The sequence below is a fragment of the Microcebus murinus genome, chromosome 12 (genome assembly GCF_040939455.1).
Source record: "Microcebus murinus isolate Inina chromosome 12, M.murinus_Inina_mat1.0, whole genome shotgun sequence".
Classification (NCBI taxonomy): domain Eukaryota; kingdom Metazoa; phylum Chordata; class Mammalia; order Primates; family Cheirogaleidae; genus Microcebus; species Microcebus murinus.
The window spans coordinates 69,279,807-69,304,869 of NC_134115.1; the positions used below are offsets into that span (position 1 = coordinate 69,279,807).

The window sequence follows — 25,063 nt, forward strand, 5'->3', positions numbered from 1 at the left end:
GCCGGGCTCCCGCCCCGCAGCGCCTTTGCGGGCGCTCGGCCTGGCCGCGCACGGTTCCTCTCGGGGCCACCGGCCGGGGTGAGGGTGGGGGTAGGGGCGGGGATGGGGTGGGGAGGAGGTGGGTGCCCGGCACTGGGTGGCGGCTCTGGGAACCGCCGGAGAAGGCTGGAGGATTGTTCCGCGCCTGGAGCAGGCGGACAGGGGCCGGGATGGGGATCCGAGTTATGGTATTGATATTTAAAGGAGTGCAAGGGCTAAAGATCGGAGGGGTCGGGGAGAGAAGAGGGACTGTGAGGCTCGGAGACACCTTTCAACTAGATAATCTCAAAGCACGTTACAAGCCACGCACTCTCCTTTCCACTTTATGGATGAGAAAACTGAGTCATAAAGAGGTGAAATGGCGAGTAAAGGTCAAACGACAGCTCGCCTCCTTCGGCTCCCGCTCCGGGTGGGTCAGGCCCACCGAAAGGGACGTAGCCGGGCAGTGGCCGGGTGCCAGGAAGTGCGGCGCTGCGGGGCGAATCCCAGGTTACTGGAAAGTGCGCGCGGCCCGCGGCAGCCGGCCTGGCCCACCGGGGAGAGAAAAGAGAAGGGTGATCAGGATTTTGGTCGTACCACGCTGCCCCCCTCCTCCCCGTTTAGTTTGTGATCAGTAATTTTCCAGCCGGGAAATGTTTTCGACCTCATCTTCTATGCAAACAGTGCTTTTTTTTTTTAACGTGAGTGTGGTGTTCGGTATCGCTCGCTGAACGTAGGCTGGCGAGGTGTTTACTTTGGACTGGGGCGCGCCGCGCCTGGCTCCGCCCGCGCTCTCCGCGGAGCCCCTCGCCCGCAACGCTGCCCTGCCTGGCCGGCGTCCGCCAGGGGAAGGAAAGGGAGGGAGGGCCTGGGAAAGGGGGTCGAAGTTCCAGCCCCGGGCAGGGTGTGCCCTCACCCCTTACTGAGCTCCCGTACATGTTGCCGTGGTCACCTGTTTGAATCCTGCGATTCTGGTCCCTATTAGGTTTCCACAGAATATTCGTTATCCCTGATTTTTCCACTCCTCGCCTGCCCACCACGGGAGCATTCTTGGAATGCACGTCGCCCGAATGAATCGACTCGGCCCTCTCTGCCATCGCCCGGAATCCGTCTAAGGTGCAGAGAACTGGGCGCCTTTGAGTGTATGACTTCCATCCTCCAGCTCGGCTCTGCCAAGGGCCGCCAGGGCCCAGCTGAGGGGAGGGGCATCCTTTGGCAGGGAAAAGGAAACCTCCGCAGGCCTCCAGGGGTTCAACCCCACCCCCATAGGACCAGGCAGTTTAATTCTTTGAAAATATTGCCCTTTTCTAACGGGGGAATTAAGAAAGGAAGACACCTGCTGCTTCCTCCCACCCACCGCATTCACTGTGTGGGCAAACACTTCTGGGGTGCTGGGATTTGAGGGTGGTATGGAAAAGTTAGCCACTTTTTCATTAAGACCAGAGTCCCTAAACCCTGATGGACTTGTATGAATGAGCCCTAGGCTGGCAGCCTGTCTCCTCACGATATAAACATGTAGGCTGGGACTTGGAATTTCCAACTTTGTAGCCAGTTTAGCAGTTGATTTCTGCTTAGATTTTAGTTATCTAAGGCAGTAGCCCTTCCCCCTCAAAAAGACTAACTGGAACCACCACACTGAGAAAGCAGTATTGCACAGATGAATTGGAAAGACACTATTATTATGTCATATAATCAAGACAAGATTCTGAGAAAAAATGAACTTGTCGTTTCCAAACAGCCTTCTTGAGGGTAAAAGCCAGTGCCTGTTCGTGGCAGGCGGCTATCTGGTTATTCCTCTGATTGCATCATAAAGGGAAATCTCTATGTTCAACAGATGTCTAAGGGGCAAGGAACTTCAAGTTCACAAATCATCTCCTTTCAAGGCAGGTGCCCGGTGTGACAACAGGGTTATGACCCTCCCTCTCTTCAGAACAGGTAGGGCCAGAAGAGTTAAATCCCTGCCCCATATAATTTATAAACATGAGGCTGAGTAAACCTTTGATGACTAAATTGCACTCTAAAATAATAATAATAGAAGACACCCTTTAAAGAAGAATTAAACACTTACTGGTGACTTTATTTCAGTGGACTGATATTACAAGTTTTGTGGAATGGAAGTTAATTAGTAATGTCCTTAGAGTTATAAAATAAATTTTTTTCCAGCACAAACTGCATTAGTCGGCGGAAGCTGTGACTCACACCATTAGCGAGCGCTAGGGGATTCGTGTGGATCCACAGAGAGGTGTGATGATTGAAGAGGCTGCATTCCTGTTTCAAGTGAGAGACTCTGCACCCATAACTGGGCGTGGGGTCTGGACCCACAGAGCACCTCGGAGAGCGGGACTGCACCCCGGCTTGGGTGTCTGTGCATAACTGCCGCAGAACTCAGGAAAAGATGCTCTTTAAGAAGGTGAAAGGAAGAGATGATTATTTTAAATACCCAGATTGCTTTGAAATGACATCCCTACTAATTTATAACTGTGAGTGAGAGGGGCCTGCAGCTTTCATAAGGAGGTGGCAAAGCTTTGCTTAGCTTCCACTCCCATCTCCTGTGAACGCCAGCTTCTTTTTAACCTCAATCCTGTGTAGAGGTTTGGAAAGTTGGCTTTGACGCTAGCTTCCCTAATCTGGCTCTGCTGCTTTCTAGCTAGGCGAGTTACTGACTTGACTTTACCTGTTTCCTCTTCTGTAAAATGGGGATAGTAATAGTACCCACTTCTTAGAGTGATGAGTAGCAAATTAGATAATCTAAGTAAAGTGTTTAGCACAGGACTCAACACTCAATACAAGATAGCTGTTAATATCACCAGTATTCTCCAGGGCACCATAAACTTGATGAGTGCAGGGCTATTGTTTTGCTCACTGCTATATCCCCAGGTCCTAGTACAGTACCTGCCTAGTACATGGTAATGCTCTATACGGGTTTGTTGAATGAATGAATGATGTACTATTATTCCTTTTCGAACAGTCCATTAGCAGGGAGTTGGTCTTTCAACTCTCAACTGTATGCTCGTTAATACCCTTTCTTACAAGAACCTCATTCCACCCAAACTCTTATCATAATTCCTCACTCTTCCCCCAGCTTCCTAAGCTAGAAACCTAGGTTTTCTCCAACTCATTTTCTTTGACCTGAGTATCCAGGCATCCAGAGTTCATCCATTTCCATTGTTAAGTATCTCCACCATCTCTTTCCTGCTCCCGTGCTGCTTTGGTTCGGGCCCTCCTCATTTATAGCTTTTAACTGTGGCACAGCCTCCAAATTGCCCTCCTCCCTCTCCCCGAGGCCCCACTGGAATTTCCTTGCTAGATCAAGTCCCTTTTGCTCACACACTTGCACCACAGTTCTCCTTCTGCTCACCCCCCACACCAGCCAGTCTTTCAATAGCTGCCCTTTGCCTAGGGGAGCAAGACCAAACTGTTTACCCTAATGGACCAAACTCTTCCTGCTTCGGCCCTAGACGAACTTTCCAGAAGCATCTCTAGAGACTGACCTCACCCTCGCTAAACTCTTAACTAGATGTTCTCTCTCAAGTCCCTGAATACATGATGTGTATTTCATGAGCTGTTTTTCCTGTCTGAAATGCCCTTTCTCCCCTCAGGGCCCTCATGGAGCCCAGACTACAAAGTCCCTCTTAATTGTCCCTAGTTTTGTAAGTCCCCTTTTAGGCTAGTCCTCTTTTCTCTGAGTAGCTAACAAAGCCATGAGGTGGCTCTGCTATGACATTTACCCAGTGGACTTCCATGATCTGCAGGCCAAATGCCCAGTGACCATTTATTGCGTTAATAGAATGAACGAAGTGAGCAAAATGGACTTGGCAAAACTACTCATCAGGTAGGGTGAGGAGTCAAGGACCCTGTCCCTTGACTCAGCAGTAACATTTCTGTCTAGCTGAGAGTTCACTGACTTGGTGCTTCATTTTCCATGTCTTCTCTTCCTCCACCACTTCATCTCTTTCTTTGAAAAGTTCTATGAAAGAGACAGAAAATGAAATCCTTCATAAAATAAAGTCTTTCTTCTCAAAACAGTTGGACGAAGTGAGAGAACAGCACTGGCCAAGGCATTGTAATAAAACAAAGTTTAAAAACACAAACAAAAATAACCAAAACTAAAACCAAAACCAAATGGAGAAAGAGGCCACTCTTTTTCTGTAGCCAAATTTATTGCCTTTCAAAACCCAAGCCTTGGATATTGAAGTTTTTAGAGCAGAAAATGAATCACAGACATTTAAAAATCAAACTCTCAGAATTTCAATTAAAATCTTTTTCTTGAACCCTTAGGTTTGGTCACTTCATGTACATTCTTAGGCCCCCAAACTTAGGCCCAATACATCCTTTAAGCTATTTAAGAAGAAAATCTAAAATGAATGGGATTACCTGCAAGACCTTTGAAATATTCTTACAGCAAGATGTTAAATTTGGTTTCCCAGTGTCCCCAGCTTGTTCTAAGGTATTAAGGAGACACAAAAAACTCTTTTTAGGTTGCTTATTTTTAAATGTTTGTTGAAGTAGAGTAAGGTACATGCAGTAATATTTCTCTTAACAAAAGAAATTAGGGGCTAGCATTTGCCATCTTAATCTAGCATGACTCCAATACTATATGCATTTGAAACACATTTAAAAGTAAATGAACTAGCACATTTCAAAGTATTTAAATTTAAAATTTAAATGTATTTAAATTTAAATGAACAAAATTAAAAGTATTTAAATGAACTAGCAAAGAGGGCAAGTTGGCAGAGAAAACCTATTGCTGGAATTTTCTTCCTCACTTGGCCCACCAAGTTTTGTCTGTTTCCCCAGGGGAAGAATAAGAGACTCTCCAATATTCTACTTCCTTTATTTAAAAGCCGCAGAGCCTCAGATTCTTAGACTAAGACGATGTCATCCTTCTGAGGAAAACAGTCCCCTGGCTTAGATTGGATTGAAGGTAACACGTTTGGGTTATGGAAAGTATAGGAATGTCGATAGTATGACAATGAATGCTTCACACCCTGAGAAATGTAAACAAGAAACAAATAACTCTGTGTTTAATTTTCTTCTCAGTTTGTGGGCCAGACAAGACGGTAGGTTATTTTTGCCAATTTGACATTGTGTATTTTGAGCCAGGGAAATGATTTAAAAAAAAAACAAATTAACAATGCAGTTGATTATCCTGTGGTTCACTCTTTTTCCACAAACATTGCATTTGTTAATCAATTTCAATGTCTTGGCTAGTGGGAGAGGGCTGGGGGAACAGCTAGTGCCAATGTAAAAAAAAAAAAAAAAAGCCAAACTAATTTTCTGGCAGCACCTGAATATCTATTTACTGTTTGATGCCTTGTTTCAAACTCATATCTAAACACAAGCTACTCTTATATCCAGGGATGACCAAAAGCTCTCTGGAGGAGGAAGCCCCTGGAATAGTTACCTAATCTTAGAGGAATTCCTAGCATTATAATAGATACTCAAAAAGGTGAATCTATTCAAAGAGTGAACTCTGTGTTGTCAGTTATTGATGAATTCTTCTGATTGCCACATTTACCCAACAAAGCTCTCAGAGTGAAGTGTTGAGTTTCAAATGTTCTGATGGTTCATTCAGCAAACTCAATTTTCCATTAAAAAAGAAACTCATGTGGGCTTCTTTAAAGATAACATAATATCTTTGTTCTATGCGAGTGCAGATGAAAGTGTCATTGTCTGAGTTTAATTCTTTGAGCATTCTTGCTATAAGTCAATTAAGGAAGGGACTTGAGGCCAGCGAGGGTGGCTTACGCATTGTAATCCTAGCACTCTAGGAGGCTGAGGTGGGAGGATCGCTCAAGGTCAGGAGTTGGAGACCAGTCTGAGCAAGAGCAAGACCCTGCCTGTCTCTACTAAAAAAATAGAAAGAAGTTAGCTGGACGACTACAAATATATAGAAAAAGTTAGCTGGGCATGGTGGCACATGCCTGTAGTCCCAGCTACTCGGGAGGCTGAGGCAGAAGGATCGTTTGAGCCCGGGAGTTTGAGGGTGCTGTGAGTTAGGCTGAGGCCATGGCACTCTAGCCTGGGCAACAGAGTGAGACTATGTCTCAAACAAAACAAAACAAAAACAAAAAAAGGAAGGGAGAAGGGACTTGACAGAGTTCTCTGGGATGTGGGAAGTGAAGGGATGGCAAGGAATAAAAGTAGTGCCCAGGCTCTAGAAGGGGATAGGTAGACTCTACCACACAAGGACTCAAGGCCCTGTATGGCATCTTACTAGCCAGGTGACCTTGCACAAGCTGTATCATCTATTGCACTCTACTTTCCTTTTCTGTAAAATGGGTCCATGAATGTACCTGTCTTACAAGGCTGTTGTGAGCATTAAGTGAGATATTGGATATGAAAGATACCATTAATATTAGTTTCTCCCCTCTACCAATGAAATCTGGCATAGTCAATCCCCCTTGGATAACTGAAATTGGTTCTGCAGTACTCAACATTGGAAGATGATGCGGTATTTTGGTTTGAAGACAGAGGTGCTTTGTCACAGTATTTTCTTGTTCCTAATCATTCCAGCATCACTACATATGTAACAACCAAGGAGCAGGAACATGTAAAATCTCACTAACACTGTTTAAGTAGGCCAGATAAATTAATTTGGGAATCTGACTTCCTGGGTTTACACCATTATTTGCAAAGGCTTTTTTGGTTTTTTTGGCTGTGTCAAATCCAGAAAGACCTTGCCCTTGACCCTCCATGAGCTAGTCAAGAGTTAGGTTGGGCCGGGCGTGGTGGCTCACGCCTGTAATCCTAGCACTCAGAGAGGCCGAGGCGGGCGGATTGCTCATGGTCAGGAGTTCGAAACCAGCCTGAGCAAGAGTGAGACCCCGTCTCTACTATAAATAGAAAGAAAATTAATTGGCCAACTAATATATAGAGAAAAAAAATTAGCCGGGCATAGTGGCGCATGCCTGTAGTCCCGGCTACTTGGGAGGCTGAGGCAGCAGGATTGCTTGAACCCAGGAGTTTGAGGTTGCTGTGAGCTAGGCTGACGCCACGGCACTCACTCTAGCCTGGGCAACAAAGTGAGACTCTGTCTCAAAAAAAAAAAAAAAAAAAAAAAGAGTTAGGTTGGATAGAGAGGAGTATCAGAGTCAAGTTCACCAATGAAGAATTTTATACTTGTGACAATGGATGGCAAAATTCTAACCTTGTCTTTCCTAGATGGATACTGGAGGGATCTGCTCTGTTCTCCCTCCAGGAATCGGAGGAAGCAGGGACCTTCAAATTAATAATTAACATCACCACTATCAGACGCTGTGCCAGGTACTGCACTAAGCACCCTATATTCATTAAGTCATTTGTCCTCACCCCACCCCTCTGTCTCTGCTATTGACACACTAGAAAACAGGCCTCAAGGGGGCAGAGACCTGCCCAACTTACTTTTTTCTTTTTTGCATTTTTTTAAAATTTTAGCATATTATGGATGTACAAGTGTTAAGGTTACATATATTGCCCATGCTCCCCTCCCTCCTCTATTTTGCATTTTTAAAAATTGATATATTTGTATGTCTTACTCTTATTCCAGAATGTAATGCAGTTTGCTGGAACATAATAGGTAATTTTTAATAAATAAACCCCGTTTTACAGGGTATTTTTTGTTTTTGTTTTTTTTGAGACAGAGTCTCACTTTGTTGCCCAGGCTAGAGTGAGTGCCGTGGCGTCAGAGCTCACAGCAATCTCAAACTCCTGGGCTCAAGCAATCCTTCTGCCTCAGCCTCCTGAGTAGCTGGGACTACAGGCATGCGCCACCATGCCCGGCTAATTTTATATATATATATATATATATATTAGTTGGCCAATTAATTTCTTTCTATTTATCATAGAGATGGGGGTCTCGCTCTTGCTCAGGCTGGTTTTGAACTCCTGACCTCGAGTAATCCTCCCGCCTCAGCCTCCCAGAGTGCTAGGATTACAGGCGTGAGCCACCGTGCCAGGCCCCGTTTTACAGTTTTAAAAACTGCAGTGTAGGGTGGTTAAATATCTAGCCCAGGGTTGCGCAGCTAAGTAGGGGAGGCAGCGGTGTCATTGGAGCCCACACAGGGAAGGAAGGGGGCCTGTGGTTTCACTGCTCTGTAAGCAGCCTGTCCTTTTGTCCCCATTTGCCCTTGTCCTCAACTGTGCCTGGCTTCCCTGAGTCCAGGGTCCCTGGATCTAGTTCTCCAGGGAGTAAACCTAGAACCCACCGTCCAGGCTGGGGGACAGCAGTCACTCAGGGGCAGGGGCTGGGGAGGAATATTGGGGGCAAACTGCTGTGTGGGTGGATGGATGGATGGATGGATGGATTTTCTAACCAGTTCCTTTTTAGTCGATGCTCTTGTTTATATCCTCAGATGCACCCCACTTTCTGAGTTGCCATGTGTCACTACTTTCCGAGCCTTTTAGGGGTTCTGCACCTGGAAATGAGTCTGCTTTTTTCTACCAACTGAGATCCAGGTGTGGGGTCATTTGTCTGCTTCATATATAGCTTCCACTTTGTCCTGGTGGGTTTTGCCTCTTCAATTCCTGTATTGTCATTTTAATGGGGTTGCAAAAGGGAACATCAGAAACCACACTTGTTTGCAAAACCATGCTTAATCAAAAATCCCTTCCTCTTCTTATTTTGTTATCTTATTTTTTAAAGGTAAGTCTTTTTCTGGTTTCAAAAATTAATGCATGCCTAATTTTTCAAAAATCAATAAATGTGTATTTAAGTTAAAAAACCCCACATCATACCTCTCTAGATATGACCATGATTAAATTTGGTATATACATTTTCAATTTTTATGCATATTTGAAAATATTAAATTTTATTTTATTTTTTGAGACAGTTTTGCTCTGTTGCCCGGAGCTAGAGTACAGTGGCATCGCCATAGTTCACTGCAACCTCAAACTCCTGGGCTCAAGGGATCCTCCTGCCTCAGCCTCCTGAGTAGCTGGAGCTACAGGTGCATGTCATTTTGCCTGGTTAATTTTTGTATCTTTTGTAGAAAAGGGGGTCTTGCTCTTGCTCAGATAAAATTTATTTTGAACACATAGGTTATCATTTGCACACAGCTTTATAAATTTGCTTTCATAGCAAGTATATCACATATTTATTCATTTTAAGACTTAGATATACTTTATATTTTTAAATATAACACAGTGTTTCCTAATTTTGGTATTTAGCCAATTCCCTTTTGATGGACATTTAGATTGTTTCCAATTTTTTAGTATTATAAAATTGTCATGTGAATCCTTAGACATATTTACTTATTTATAAAAATTTTAATTTAAAAAAATTTTTAGAGACTAGGTCTTGCTATATTTCCCAGGCTGGTCTTGAACTCCTCAGCTCAAGTGATCCTCTGGCCTCACCTCCCAAGTTACTGGGATTACAGACATGAGCCACCATGCTCAGCTATAGAAACTGATTTACAATAAATTTCAACCATTGTTCCTCAAAAAACTTATGTCAGTTTACATTCTCATCAGCATGATATCAAGCTGTTGGTTTCCCTACATTATACTCTTGTTTTTTTTTTTTTTTTTTTGAGACAGAGTCTCACTTTGTTGCCCAGGCTAGAGTGAGTGCCGTGGCATCAGCCTAGCTCACAGCAACCTCAATTTCCTGGGCTCAAGTGATCCTCCTGCCTCAACCTCCCAAGTAGCTGGGACTACAGGCATGCGCCACCATGCCCAGCTAATTTTTTGTATATATATTTTTAGTTGGTCAATTAATTTCTTTCTATTTTTAGTAGAGACGGGGTCTCACTCAGGGTGGTTTCGAACTCCTGACCTCGAGCAATCCGCCCACCTCAGCCTCCCAAAGTGCTAGGATTATAGGTGTGAGCCACCATGCCCAGCCTTATACTCTTGTTTTTTGTCCATTTACTATTTATTTCAAATATTGGCATCTACATATATCAGCTTATTTTATTTATTTATTTATTTTTGAGACAGAGTCTCGCTTTGTTGCCCAGGCTAGAGTGAGTGCCATGGCGTCAGCCTAGCTCACAGCAACCTTAAACTCCTGAGCTCAGGTGATCCTGCTGCCTCAGCCTCCCGAGTAGCTGGGACTACAGGCATGCACCACCATGCCCAGCTAATTTTTTGTATATATATTAGTTGGCCAATTAATTTCTTTCTATTTATAGTAGAGACGGGGTCTCGCTCTTGCTTAGGCTGGCTTTGAACTCCTGACCTTGAGCAATCCGCCCACCTCAGCCTCCCAGAGAGCTAGGATTACAGGTGTGAGCCACCGTGCCCGGCCCATATATCAGCTTTTAGGCTAGTCAAACTTTGTGTCAGTTAGTGTGGACTTCCTCCAGATTCTGAAGACATGGAAATTATACAATGTTAGAATCTAATGTGAGGTGCCCACTTTGCACATAAGGACAGAGGCCCAGGCAGCAGAGGTAACTTGCCAATGCCACACATTGGCAGAGCTGGGATGAGAAAACGTGTCCTGACTCCCAGCCAAGTCCAGGTCTCCTTCCTTGCCTCAAACAGCACTGGTACAGGAGACCCTGAACCTGCAGTTCTCTGAGCCCCTTTCCCTTCTAAAATGAGAAGCATGGGCCTCAGGAAGGGGATGAGAACCAACATTTTTAGAGCACCTTAAAAAAGTCTGAAACTGTCCTATGTCCTTTGCATATGTCATACCCATAATAATCCTGTAAAGTAGGTATTTATTAATTCTATGATACAGAGGAAGAAATGGAAAAACTAGAGGTAAAGTTGATCCAATTAGTAATCTACAGCCAGTCCCGAGGACATTTAGCACTGGGCAGTGTGCAAGTTGGATTCAAGGGGAGGGAGAGTGGTATCGGTATGACCAGGCTGCCCTGAGAGGGTAAGAGAGAGATTTCCTAGGGAGACAGAAGACAGTCTGACAGCCTCTCCTCCCCCGGCCTACGCTAATTCAGATGTCAGAGTCAGCATAAGCACCTTCTCAAGACTCTGCCTTGCTGTCTCAGGGTCTCGTGTTGCTCAGGGCCGAGCAGAACACAATCCCTGCTGGCGGAGCCCCTGTTCTGGAATGAGTGAGCTGTCCAGCATGGCCAGTGTGTAAATGTCAAGCAAACACCAAATTCAAGTGCAATCTAACTATTGTGTTGGGAATGTTTGCTTTAGATATAATAGTCAGCAGGAAGGGAGAGGGAGGGGGTGCAATAGGTATCACTTCTTCATAAGGGAAAATGGGAATGCCGAGAGCCCTCTTTTGGCCAACTCGAATGTCGAGAGACTGCCCTCAAATAAATAAAGAGCCTGCACTTCGTGCTGCAAAAATAAGCATGACCATTTGCTTGAAAAAAAAAAAAAAATTCAGATGAGGGAACATTTTCCAGTCAATCACACTGCAGCAAAGTCATCCTGTTGAATTTGTGACTCACAGGCTCTCTGTGTCAATAGACAGACAGAGCGAGCCCAGCGCTATGACTTCACTGGGATGTGAAGCAGAAGTGGGGATGAGACAGGGCCAGCTTTAAAACGAGCCTCTGGGCACTGACAACAAACAGCAAAGGAAACACTGACCGCTCGGGCGGCCCGGCGATCACGCTTGTTCCTTTTTCTTTATTCCTCTGTCTCCTAGGAAAGAACCGATTCAAACGTGACTTTATCCTTTCGTTACATCAACATTGACAGGGGACGGGGTCATTAGAAGTGCTACAGTTGGCAGAGCATTTCCTTTGCCTGGTGCTCCGTACACACTGCGATCTCGTTCTGTCCCCAGAGCAATTCTATGCGGCGGTCGGTACTTTTTTATTATTTTATAGGCGAGAGGCCCATAGAGGTTAGGTAACTTTGTAAGCTTCTGTCCAAGGACTCTATCCCAATTCTCTCTGGCTTAAATTTCAAATTCTGTGTGATTTTCGAACAGCCTCTCACTTTGCTGTCCTACTGTGAGCCGGAAGCCTTGGCACTGGGGTCCCGCAGATGAATGAGACGTGGTTCCTGCCCTCAAGGAGCTTGGGGGGCCAGCCAGATTACTCTTGTCTTGGTATTCAAGACCACTGTGACATGGTCAGTTTAGGTTGCCTGGAAACCAGTTAATATTTAAGAAAAGATAGTACCAAGAGACTCACTGCTTGTTTTCCAAGTAGGTACTGTTTGCAGATGCCTCAGGAATGCCTGCGGGGATAGAAAATCCACTAAGAGATAATAGACCACAAACGAGAGTACAGTGTGTGTGGAGTGAAAACAGCTGATCTGAAGGCAAAGCTTGCAGCCATTTGGCCGTGCTTGGCATGCTGTCTGGGGGAGGCCGAGACTTGATGTTTGGTCTGGTCTAGCTGGGAGCAGGCTGCGCAGGGATGGGGTTTGGCTGCGCAGTTGGAAAGCCTGGGCTGGTGAGCTGGGGTCTGTCATCTGCTCCGTCTGCATGCCGGGCTCTTCATCTGTAACTTGAAGGAGGAAGAGAAGCAAGTCTGTTGTGGTGCAAAAGTGTCAGGATTCATCTAGAAGGTCAGATCAATTCTTAACTTTGGATGGAGGGCCTCAGACTAGATATTCTGCCATAAGAAATGAAAAAAGCAGTGGATTTGCTGGCTCTCAAGGCTGAGAGGTTCTATTTTTTATTTGTTTTGTTTTTGTTTTTTGAGACAGAGTCTCACTTTGTTGCCCAGGCTAGAGTGAGTGCCGTGGTGTCAGCCTAGCTCACAGCAACCTCCAACTCCTGGGCTCAAGCAATCCTACTGCCTCAGCCTCCCGAGTAGCTGGGACTACAGGCATGCACCACCATGCCCGGCTCATTTTTTCTCTATATATTAGTTGGCCAATTAATTTCTTTCTATTTATAGTAGAGACGGGGTCTCACTCTTGCTCAGGCTGGTTTTGAACTCCTGACCTCGAGCAATCCGCCCGCCTCGGCCTCTCAGAGTGCTAGGATTACAGGCGTGAGCCACTGTGCCCGGCCTAAGAGGTTCTATCTTTTGGGGTTTTTTGTTTGTTTTGTTTTGTTATTTTGAGACAGAGTCTCTGTCTGTCACCCAGGCTAAAATGCAGTGGCTCGATCACAGCTCAGTGCAGCCTGGAACTCCTGTGGCTCAAATGATCCTCCCCCCCTCAGCCTCCCAAAGTGCTAAGATAACAGACATGAGCCACCACGCCCAGCCCATTCCATCTTTTTAACTCTCCTTGCAACTCTGCTGAAAATCCAGCTCATAAAGTAGCTTTGATCCTTTAAAAAAAATGTTCCTTGCCTAGACAAAAGCAGTTCTTAAAGTGCCTTTGCCTTCATTTTAGTATAACCCGGATTCTTTCTTCTTCTTTCTTTCTGTGTTCTCCCAGTTCTAAGAAGCTGTCAGTATATATAATATATTCCCTGGTTTCCTCAGTCCTCTTGACGTTTCAGTCCTTGAAGGTTTTCTTCTTAATGGCTGGGAAAATTCTTGAAAGGACACGGTCAATACTGCTTTGCTGGGGTATACTTTTTACAAATTTATTTTGGCTCTGCATTGTTTGTCAAGCCTTTAGAGAGCCCTGCAAATGGGAGTGCTTCGTTTACCGTGTTGAGTTTCTCCCCTTCTAGTTGGCCAGCCTCGTGTGTCCACTGTAATCTGCCCGGAAAACAAACAGGAGAGTTTACACTGGTCTCTTCATTAACCATCTGCCCCCTCAATGATCTATACAACAGGGTGAGAGCTGGAGGACCAACTGGTGTGTGCGTGTGTGTGTGTGTGTGTGTGTGTGTTTGGGGAGGAAATTCATTCCGTCATTCATACAGCTGATATTTGGGAGTACCCGCTATGTCTGCCTGGGCATTGGGAATACCAGTGCTGAACAAAGGTAGATGTCATCCCTGCTCACAGGGAGTTTACAGTCTATTGCCAGGAGAAACATATTAAATAGTCTCCCAAATACAAACAAACTGCAATCACTGCTATGAGGGAGGATGCACAGTGTAGCAAAGCTTATCGTAGGGAGAGCTGGCCTAGATGGGGTGCACAAAGAGAGTATTGGTAAGAGGAAAGTCGTGTTCTGTTCATGACTTCTCAGCACCGATAAATGATTAAGACAAGTATTTGTGCCCTTATATTTCCAAATCTAGCATGATTTCAATGATTTTTTAAAAATCGTTTAATGTCCTTGCCTACAGACTCAGGAAAAGAGATAAATAAGATGTTGCCTAGGAGACAAACCCTAAAAGAAATTGTAATACAAAGTGCCAAGTGTGATAATAGCGAGAGGGGTGCACAAGGTCGCACAGAAGCCCAGAAAATGGAAGGACTGATTCTGCTTGGGGTGTACCTGGCAGGTAGGGAAGAGGAGGGGTGTCCAGGAAGAAGATTCAGTACAATCAAGGCATGGGCTCATTCCTGTAATCCTAGCACTCTGGGAGGCCAAGGCGGGAGGATCACTTGAGGTCAGGAGTTCAAGACCAGCCTGAGCAAGAGTGAGACCCTGTCTCTACCAAAAATATAAAATTTTAGCCAGTTGCCATGGCACAAGTCTGTAGTCCCAGCTACCTGGGAGGCTGAGGCAGGAGAATTGCTTGCGCCCAGGACTTTGAGGTTGCTGTGAGCTAGGCTGCTGCCACAGCACTCTAGCCCAGGTGACAGAAACGGACTCCATTTCAAAAAAAAAAAAAAAAAAAAAATCAAGGGCCAGGCACGGTGGCTCACCCCTGTAATCCTAGCACTCTGGGAGGCCGAGGAGGGCGGATCGCTCAAGGTCAGGAGTTCGAAACCAGCCTGAGCAAGAGCGAGACCCCCGTCTCTACTAAAAAAACAGAAAGAAATTAATTGGCCAACTAAAATATATACAAAAAAACCATTAGCCAGGCATGGTGGCACATGCCTGTGGTCCCAGCTTCTCGGGAGGCTGAGGCAGGAGGATTGTTTGAGCCCAGGAGTTTGAGGTTGCTGTGAGCTAGGCTTACGCTGTGGCACTCTAGCCAGGGCAACAGAATGAGACTCTTGAAAAACAAACAAACAAACAAAACACACAATGTTTTTTCTCTCCATGAATGCTGTTAAGTAAAAGGAAGGTAACTTGAAATATAAGCACTGTTTCTCTGAATCGATCTTCAAGACAACCCTAAAACAGAAGTGGATAAAGCCCTGTTTTAGAGGTTCAAAAACTAGAACTTGGATAGATCCTCTCAGTGCTGTGAGCTGGGCTTTGAATCTAGGATTATTTGATCCGTAGCCTGGGACTCTCTCTTTGGCTTCTAATTGTGTTCACTTGGGTTAACAGACATTTGCTAAGTGCTAATTATGTAGAAGGTGCTCTGCTATAAGATATGAGCTTCGGGGAAGCATATGAATGGTATGAGCTGTGCTATGGAGACGCTTATAGCTCCTGGGGGTGTCAGAATTGTAAATGATTACATTTTAAAAAATTAAATAATTATTTTAAGTTTAAAAATTAATTTTGTATTAACTAACACATACATATGGTGAAAGATTCAAACAGTTTATGAAATGTTTAAGATGAAAATAAAACCTTTACCTCTTTCTTGCAAATATTAAACCTGTTCTACAGAAGAAACCATCATGAACAGCTTAACATTTTTATCTTTTACTTCACTCTGCCACTCAACAAACACTTTGAAGTGACTCACAGTGAAGAATGTTGTCTTTTCCTGTATAAAGTTAATAATATAGAAATGGAAAGCCAAGTTCATTTAAAAAAAAAAAAAAAGGAAGGAAACTAGCATGTGATATAGTTGCTATGATTGAATATCAAATCTGTCTCTTGGCTTCCTGGTAGCCACGACAAAAAGGGAATAAGCTAAGTTCCATAGCTCTCATTATCAGAGAGGAAGAAGTCCATTGTTATTTTTGTCCTTAAACCTCAAGTTCACTTCTCACCTAGAAGCCCACATAGGGACATTGATAGACACAATAATTAATGTTTTTGGCAACAGCTTTACCACAAACGCCAATTTTTGTCTGCCATTTCTTGTGAAGACCTTTCATTAAGGTCAAAGGCTTAAGACTAAAGCAGACGTCAGTGAGGGCTTGGCTAACCTGGTTCAACAACTGACTGCAACACAAAGCAGAATGGAAGCAAGGGCTAGTTAGCACGACAAGTGAGATACAGCAGGATCTCAGAGGATCATGCAATTACAGTCATCCCGCCATATCTGTGGGGGATTGGCTTCAAGACCCCATTGGATACCAAAATCCACACTGCGCACGTCCCTTATGTACAATGGTGTGTAGCATTTACATATAACCTATGAACATCTTCTTGTATACATTAAACCATCTCTAGATTACTTATATTACCTAATACAATGCAAATTCTATGTAGTTGTTATACTGCATTGTTTTTTATTTATATTATTTTTTTATTGTTAGGTTATTTTTTTATTTCTTTCTCCCCCTGAATATATTCCATCAGCTTAAATGCAGAACCGTGAAGGGCCAGAGGGCTGACCGTATTTGCAAGTTGGGCAATGAGAAAGCCTTTGCAAAAGAGAAAGCCTTTGGGCTGGGCTTGGAGGAGTCAGTCAATAGGCAGAGACCAGGGTTAAGGGCAAGGGCATTCCAGGTTTAGGGAGCAAGTGCAAAGACAGGGAAATGAAAATGCTTGGCCCGTTTGGAGAATGTCAATATGTCTGGGGTTGAGAGAAAGAGATTCTAATAAGGCTTCCATTAAAGAGGCTGGATTTGCTGCTTGGACATTTTCTAGCTCTTCTGAGACAACTTTTTGTTGAGTTAAGCGAAAATGAATGAGAATCAGATGGACCACATTTCTCTTGAATACACACGGGCTTAAAAACGGAGAGGAAAAAGAACTTAACAGAATGTGTCTTGGCTTTTGCCAAACCCAAAGTATTTGAAAAATCACACAGGACACATCTCGAACCCAAAAACATGCCTGGATTCTCCCACTCCTAATTGCAGCTGCAGCCGTTTAATCAAATGAATTGTGTATAAGAAAATGGGGTCTGAATGGAAGGAGCCTGGTTAAACGGAATGATGGACGCAGAGCAGTTAGCCGGGTTGCCCTTGAGAACGCACATATCACATCGCCCTTGCAGAGGAAGACAGCGGGCCACGGCAGAGTTTGCTCACCGAGCTGTTGAATCAAGCTCTCTTGTAGAGAACAAATTCCATATTATTTAACTTTATTGTACTGCGTGTAGAAAGAATTCAGCATCTCTCGTCTGTCTCCCTCTCAGTCTTTCAGTTCTACATTCCAGACTATAAAAATGTGAAGAAATATGTTTTACATCAGTCTCTGAATCACATAAATGGAGACCAAACAAATGAGAGATGGTGGAAATGGAAGAACAAGATGGCTAACAGACTATTTATTCTGATTTGGAACTCTTGGCTAGCGCATTTCAAGGAAGTTGAGGGACAAAGAGGTTAACTGATTTGTCCATGGTCCACGACTGGTCAGTTGTCATGCTGGGACTCAAACCTGGACCTCTGGTTTCTGTTCTTTTATAGCAATACCTTTTTTTAAGGGGCGTGGGGACAGACTCAGGAACTGGATGTCCTAGAGACATATGTTCTTTTTTGAGACAGAGTCTCACTCTGTTGTCCTGGCTAGAGTGCCGTAGCGTCAGCCTAGCTCACAGCAACCTCAAACTCCTGGGCTCAAGCAATCCTTCTGCCTCAGCCTCCTGAGTAGCTGGGACTACAGGCATGCACCACCATGCCCGGCTAATTTTTTCTATATATTTTTAGTTGGCTAATTAATTTCTTTCTATTTTTAGTAGAAATGGGGTCTCGCTCTTGCTCTGGCTGTCTCGAACTCCTGACCCAGTTCAGCAAGGGGAACTCCCAGTTTTTGGATTCAGCAACCCAGAGGTGACGGTGTTACCATGATCAGAAACCAAGGAACAAGAACAGGTTTGGGGCAAAAATGTTGACAACATGAGTCTTGGCAGGGTGCAGTGGCTCACGCCTGTAATCCTAGCACTCTGGGAGGCCGAGGCGTGAGGATCGCCTGGGAGTTCCCCTTGCTGACTTTTTCATCCTCTTATTCCAGCAGTCTCCCAGTCCTACTAACCTGACTTTCTAAGTATTTCTTTTTCTTTTTTTTTTTTGAGACAGAGTCTCACTTTGTTGTTCAGGCTAGAGTGAGTGCTGTGGCGTCAGCCTAGCTCATAGCAACCTCACACTCCTGGGCTCAAGCGATCCTCCTGCCTCAGCCTCCCGAGTAGCTGGGACTACAGGCATGTGCCACCATGCCCGGCTAATTTTTTCTATATTAGTTGGCCAATTAATTTCTTTCTATTTATAGTAGAGACGGGGTCTTGCTCTTGCTCAGGCTGGTTTCGAACTCCTGAGCTCAAACAATCCTCCTGCCACGGCCTCCCAGAGTGCTAGGATTACAGGTGTGAGCCACCGCATCCTGCCTCTAAGTACTTCTTAAGTATGCCACTTTCTCTCCAGCCCTATGTCCGCTGACCTTGTTTTGTCCCTTCTCTTTCTCTCACACTTCTACTTAAACAAATAAAACCAACAACACTCTACATTTTTAACTTATTCTACCAGTTCATTTTTTTGTTTCATTATAATTAACTTGGATTATTTGTGATATTCCCTAAACAGCCTCCCTGCCTCCCCTCTTAGCCTCTAGAGACCCTTGTCCACACTGCTGCCGGAGGGATTATTTTAGTGTGCAAAGAACCTATCGCTGCCCATCCCTTGGTGCCCCCATGGTGGCATTCAGCTCTAACAAGACTGGCCGTATTTATACATCCATTGCTCCTTTCGGCACAGTGATAGCTTGTGGCTTCCTGCCCCAGGACTTCGTCCTCAGCATCTGGCATGAAAGCAGGCACCTCGTAGATGTTCAATGACATATTTCCTTGATGAGAGCATTCTTGACTCACAGCAGTGTCCAAGATGTCCCTTCACTCCTTTACTCACTCATTCATTCATCTGCATGACTTCATTTAATCTTCGCAGGAAGCCCATAGGCAAGGTGCCATTCGTGTAACACACACTGGTACAAATTGTGCGGCTGTTGTGATCTTGTATCAATACTGTAGTACTTGGTAAGTAAATAGCCACTGTCCTGAGACCACTGAGTGGCCCCCACCACACTGGCTCCTCGCCTGGAGTCCCCTGCTCCTTTTAAGATCTAGCCACTAAAGGGTTAACTTTGGGGGGGAGGCAGGGGGGGCCCCCAGGAGCGGGTTGCAGTACCCCTGCTGCAGGTCCCCTGCCACCTGGGTTGTTACGTATGTGCACCGTCACCCCTGCCCATAGGGAGGGCTTCACATGAGGCTTGGAGAGGTTAAGTGACCTGCCAAGGTCACTCAGCAGGTTCCTGGCTCCTGGTTCCCCTGCCTGTGAATCCAGGCCCCTTTCTAGGACACACTCAGGCCTCCTTCTCCTGCCTCCTCTATTCCATGTGATGTCCAGCATCTTGGCTGACCAGAACCTGTCCCAGTTTGACACACCCCCCTGGGCACAGGGTGAGGCTCAAGGTAGCCAAATGTCAGGGCTCGAGATGGCCTCCTAAATTTATCTGAACTTAAAATACAACACCAAGCAATAAGGTCTTTCTTTTCCCCGTCAGGTGAAGATCTGTGTGTGCCTGTGTGTGTGCGCGCGCGCGCGCGCGCGCGCGCGTGTGTGTGTGTGTGTGTGTGTGTGTGTGTGTGTGTGTGCTTTGCAAGTTCAAGATCAGCCAAATTAAATTTAGTTCAACTTGTTCAAACAAAATTCCATTCACATGGAGACACAGTGGGGCATTTCTGGCCTGAACACATAATTACTTTCCTTAGGTTATAACTGTCTCCCCTTCTCTCTCTCTCTCTCTCTCTCTCTCTCTCTCCAAAAAATAGAGTCACTTTTCCATCTGAGGGAGCACGGGGCAGCTGGGAGACAGAGCATAATACTCATTGCTGTTTTTGGATATGGGGCCCAAAAGTTTACCCATAAATAAAAACACACTTCTGAGGGCCAGGTTTTTGTGCTCTGAAGTTCATGCTCTCAGCCTGATCCTGCTGAACGTCGGGGGATTAGAAGCACTTCCCATCTCCCTCCTATCTTCCTGACAACACCTTGTTCCTTCTACAGCACGAGTGACCTTCTACAGCACGACCTTGCTGTCAACCTGTCATTCTGGAACCCTCAGACACATCTGAGAAGTCCAGGGAAATATAAAAATGGCCACTCTCACTTTAGATCAGCCTGGGGCATGGCACAAATGAAGAGCAAGCCTACAAACGGTTGCTGAGCATCTACTATGTGCCAGACACTACTCTAGGAGAGAGCAGAGCCTGTATATCCTTGAGTTTAGGACAGACGTTTTTTCCTCTTATAATTTAAATCCTTAAAACGTGGGTGGACATTACAATCAACAGCTCTTACAGTTGCTACTGGGCAGGTGCTAGTCACAATGTGTTAACGCCTTACTCAATTAGTTTTGTATATAAATATATATGATATGCACATATATATGCATATATATAATATTTATAAAAACATATATAAATATATATAATTATACAAGTGATAAATGACATCGAAATCTACTTTTAAGTTCAGAAGAGCCCTTTCACTAAGTAGAAAATAAAAATTCCAAGGGCTAAGAAGCCAATGTGTCATGGTGGTAATTGGTAGCATTTTTTTTTTTTTTTTTTTTTGAGACAGAGTCTCACTTTGTTGCCCAGGCTAGAGTGAGTACCGTGGCATCAGCCTAGCTCACGGCAACCTCAAACTCCTGGGCTCAAGCAATCCTCCTGCCTCAGCCTCCCAAGTAGCTGGGACTACAGGTACGCACCACCATGCCCGGCTAATTTTTTCTCTTTATATATTAGTTGGTCAATTCATTTCTTTCTATTTATAGTAGAGGCGGGGTCTCACTCTTGCTCAGGCTGGTCTCGAACTCCTGACCTTGAGCAATCAGCCCACCTCGACCTCCCAGAGTGCTAGGATTACAGGCGTGAGCCACTGTGCCTGGCCTTGAATAGAGAACTTTTAACACATTTTTTTTAATCAATAGAAACAGGGTCTCTGTGTGTTGCCCAAGCTGCTCTCAAACTCTGGGCCTCAAGTGATCCCCCTACCTCAGCCTCCCAAAGTGCTGGGATTACAGGTGGGAGCCACTGCACCTGGCCTTAAATACAGAAATTTTACCTTTTCACTTACAGGAGATACTTTACGGCTTCTCTTTGGCATACTCGAATTGCCAGCACCACTACTCTTGTGCTTTGAGGCCATTGTTAAGTGAAATAAGGTTTCCTTGAACACAAGTACTGCGGTACCACAACAGTTGTTCTGATAACCATGAGGGCCACTACGTGACAAACAGGGGCTAGTATAGACAGCGTGGATCTACTGGATTCACTTCTCCCAGGCGAAATGGAACAGGACAATGAGAGATCTATCTCATCATGCTACTCAGAACAGCATGCAACTTAAAACTTATAAATTGTTTATTTCTCGAATATTCTATTTACTGTTTTCAAACCGCAGTTGAGCGCAGGTCACTGAGACTATAGAAAAGGAAACCTCGAGTGAAGGGAGAACACAGTATTGCAACAAGTGCTACGCAGGGGAAAGCCTAGGATGCCCTGGGCAGGCAGGAGAGAGCTGATCAGGCAGGTGGAGCCTGGGAAGCCTTGAAGGGGAGGTGGCATTTGAGCTTAGAATTTGCAGGATGCAAGGCAGCGCATCAGGCAGAGGACTGGGGGGACTCTCACCAGAGGGAGATCTACAAAGGAAGAACACACGTGCCGCTGGGGAAAGAATGAATCCTCCGTTTATAGGTCAGTGGTGGAGAGCAGCCAATTTTTGCATACACGCTGAGGAGCTTGCTTCTTTCAGGGAGGGCCCCGAGTTTCAGAACGGTATCTACCTGCCTACCTGTGGTGGGGTAGATGGATGGGTCTTCTAGAGGGACAAAATGCTGGCAACTTGGTATCCTTCTCACTGTGACACTTCTGTTCACTGTAAATCCACACACAATATGATGTATAATATAACATAAACCAATCTGATATGACACAATAGAAATGTGCATATCTCAGAGTCCAAATAGTGCACTTCTAGTCCGGAGAGTTGAGGCGGCCCTAGGCAGGGCCACTGATCCAGAGTCTGAACGTGCCAGGCCTCTGGACTAGGCCCCGAGGCCATCGTGCCCTTTGCACAGCTGTGTGGCCCTTGGCAGCCAGTTAGCTGTCCTTCCCTCCTTCGTTTGGCGCTATTCTGATCTTATCATTCGACTTTTTTTTTTTCTTTTTAAATCAGGTGTCAGATGATCCATTCGACTTTTGATCCAAACCAAATACCTCTCCCAGCCTCAGCTTACTCAACTGTAAACTGGGCGTGATACTGCCATGGAACCAAATGAGATAGACTGCTCAACCGCCAGCCAGGCTCAGCATTTCCCATCTTGTGACCCTGCTTGCCTGATGCAGACCCTCTTCCCTTCATTGTTGAGCCACTCCCAGCCTCCCAGTGCTGCTCCTATGCCCATCTGCCCCAGAGATGGGGTCTTGCTATGTTGTCCAGGCTGGAGTGCAGCGGCTATTCACAGGTGTGATCCTGGCTCACTACAACCTTGAACTCCTGGCCTCAAGAGATCCTCTCACCTCAGCCTCCCTCACAAGTAGCCTTTTAAAAATTGCAACTTCCCCTTCCCAAACCTGGAATTCTCTGTTTCCCTTGATGGCCTTCTTCTCTCCATATCACTTGTCCCCATCTGAGGTACACTTTATTTTACTTAATTATTCTCATATTGACTGACTTCCTCCCTAAAATACATGCCACAGAAGAACAGGGTCCTGTCTGTTTTATCCACTCTATATCCTCGTACCTAGAACAGTGCCAGGCACAGGATGAGGTAGTTTAGCAGCTACCGAGTTTCCCCGAAAATAAGACCTACCCATAAAATAAGCCCTAGCAGGATTTCTAAGCATTTGTGTAATATAGGCCCTACCCTGAAAATAAGACCTAGTGATGAGTGTGGCTACGCACTGCATCTGCATGACCCACGCATTTTGTCGCAGAGCGGTAAAGAAGGGTAAAGAAGAGGAGCAGCCTTTCTCATCTGCCCCATCGTGACAGCTACTATCCCAGAGGTGACCAGAAAGGTGTGGGTAGCCCCACCAACAAGTTGGCTCCCCCTGTCAGGTCCCAGCCATCCTGTGTGTGCTGCAAGGTTTGAGGGGAAAATAAAACATTCTCTGAAAATAAGCCCTAGGGCCTCTTCTTGAGGAAAAATAAATATAAGACCCTGTCTTATTTTTGGGAAACATGGTATTCGTTGAATAAAGAAATGAATAACTCTGCTTTCTCTGTGAGTCCCAGGCTGACTGCTGGCCCTGGCCACTGCAGTTGGGCACATTCTTTCTTTAGATGCATTAATCCTGAATGAATTTAGCTTTGTTTTGAGACAGCCCTCCTATCACTTTTCAGCTTTGCATATCTGGGCCCTGATGCTTTAGGGCATGACATGGTTAGCTCTACCCAGCCCCCACCAGCAGAGGTCCTGTGACTGGCCTGGGGTGGTAGATAGTGGCATCAGAATCCAGCCCCTGGACACCCCTGAGGTCCTCCCTGTCTTGGGCCCTGGAGATGGGTAACAAAAGGTCAAGTGGGATTTGAGAGTTCTAGAAAAAAAGGTAGGAGGAAAAGAGGAGAGCGTGATAACAGGGACCAGGGCCCTTACCTGGGGTGGAAATTCGGAGCAGCGGTGAGTTATCTGGGCAGGGCTGTGCCCATGACATTCATTTGTTATGGTCAAAGCTCACTTCATGGAAGAGGTGAATTCCAACTGAGCAGCTGACAGTTAACTTGGTGGCAAGGGCAGAGAGGTTGGGCCCCGCAGATCCGCAGGTTGTGTTTGAAGGGACTTCCCAGTAAGGGTTAGGGCACCTTCGAGATGGCAGTGCCGAGGCTGAAGGCCTTTCCTCGTGGAAGGGACTCACTGTCTCCAGAGAGCCTTCTGCCCTTGGATCTGGAGAAAGGCCAGTCTGAGACACCTGCAGCTGCCTGCACATCCCAGATCTCCTACCGCGTGGCTCTGTGACTAGCTGGGGGGATCTCTGGGAGCAGGAGAGCTCCCATTTGCCCACCTCCTTTTTTATTTTTTATTTTTTGAGACAGAGTCTGGCCCTGTTGCCCGGGCTAGAGTGCCATGGCATCAGCCTAGCTCACAGCAACCTCACACTCCTGGGCTCAAGCGATCCTCCTGCCTCAGCCTCCCGAGTAGCTGGGACTACAGGCATGTGCCACCATGCCCTGCTAATTTTTTCTCTATATATTAGTTGGCCAATTAATTTCTTTCTATTTATAGTAGAGACGGGTCTCACTCTTGCTCAGGCTGGTTTCGAACTCCTGACCTCAAGCAATCCTCCTGCCTTGGCCTCCCAGAGTGCTAGGATTACAGGCATGAGCCACCGTGCCCAGCCTCACCTCCTTTTTTGAATTTAGAAAATTGTGGATCCTTAGTGCTGGCAGCAGAATGCAAGTTACTGCCTCATTTCTGGAAAACTCTCTTTCCTCATCTGTACATTAGGGGTGACAATAACACTCTCAGAGTTACTGCAGAAGGGGTATTACGTGAGATAACTTTACATCTCAAAACTGAGAAGAGATCATTTTTTTAAGCGGCTTAGCAGTGTGCCTAAGATGGGTTTGGTCAACCAACTGTAGCTATTATCTCGCTCTTTCAAAAACATGAGAAGTAATGAAAGAGGAGACTCCTGTGGCTCCACCTTCGACCAATGTTTTACACAAACCAACAGTTGTGTTTAAGACTGGGGTGGGGAGAGGAGAATAGAAGGCATCATTAGTTAATCTCCTAATTTATGTTACTAATGATAGTCCTTAATTCTCAGGTTTTAATCCATAAGTACACCTTGAAGAACACAGGCCCCTAAAGGAAGCATTTTCTAGATCAGTGCCTTCCACCATTTGATCTAGAATCACTCCCTGGGCCGGGCGCGGTGGCTCACGCCTGTAATCCTAGCACTCTGGGAGGCTGAGGCGGGTGGATTGCTCGAGGTTGGGAGTTTGAAACCATCCTGAGGGAGACCCCGTCTCTACTAAAAATAGAAAGAAATTAATTGACCAACTAAAAATATATATACAAAATAAAATTAGCTGGGTATGGTGGCGCATGCCTGTAGTCCCAGCTACTTGGGAGGCTGAAGCAG

At 45.4% G+C, this 25,063-nt stretch overlaps 1 long non-coding RNA gene across 2 annotated transcripts; it reads left to right on the forward strand.

The window, feature by feature from the left end:
* The first annotated feature begins 1,742 nt into the window (after positions 1 to 1,742).
* On the forward strand, positions 1,743 to 23,066 carry LOC105855699 (uncharacterized). 2 transcript variants are annotated; one of them, XR_012922194.1, is made up of 4 exons: positions 1,743 to 1,953; positions 2,182 to 2,428; positions 22,152 to 22,440; positions 22,913 to 23,066. It is a non-coding gene; the product is annotated as an uncharacterized LOC105855699 (long non-coding RNA). The 2 variants fall into 2 exon arrangements; XR_012922195.1 differs by lacking the exon at positions 2,182 to 2,428 and having other exon boundaries at positions 1,772 to 1,953.
* Positions 23,067 to 25,063: the final 1,997 nt, after the last annotated feature.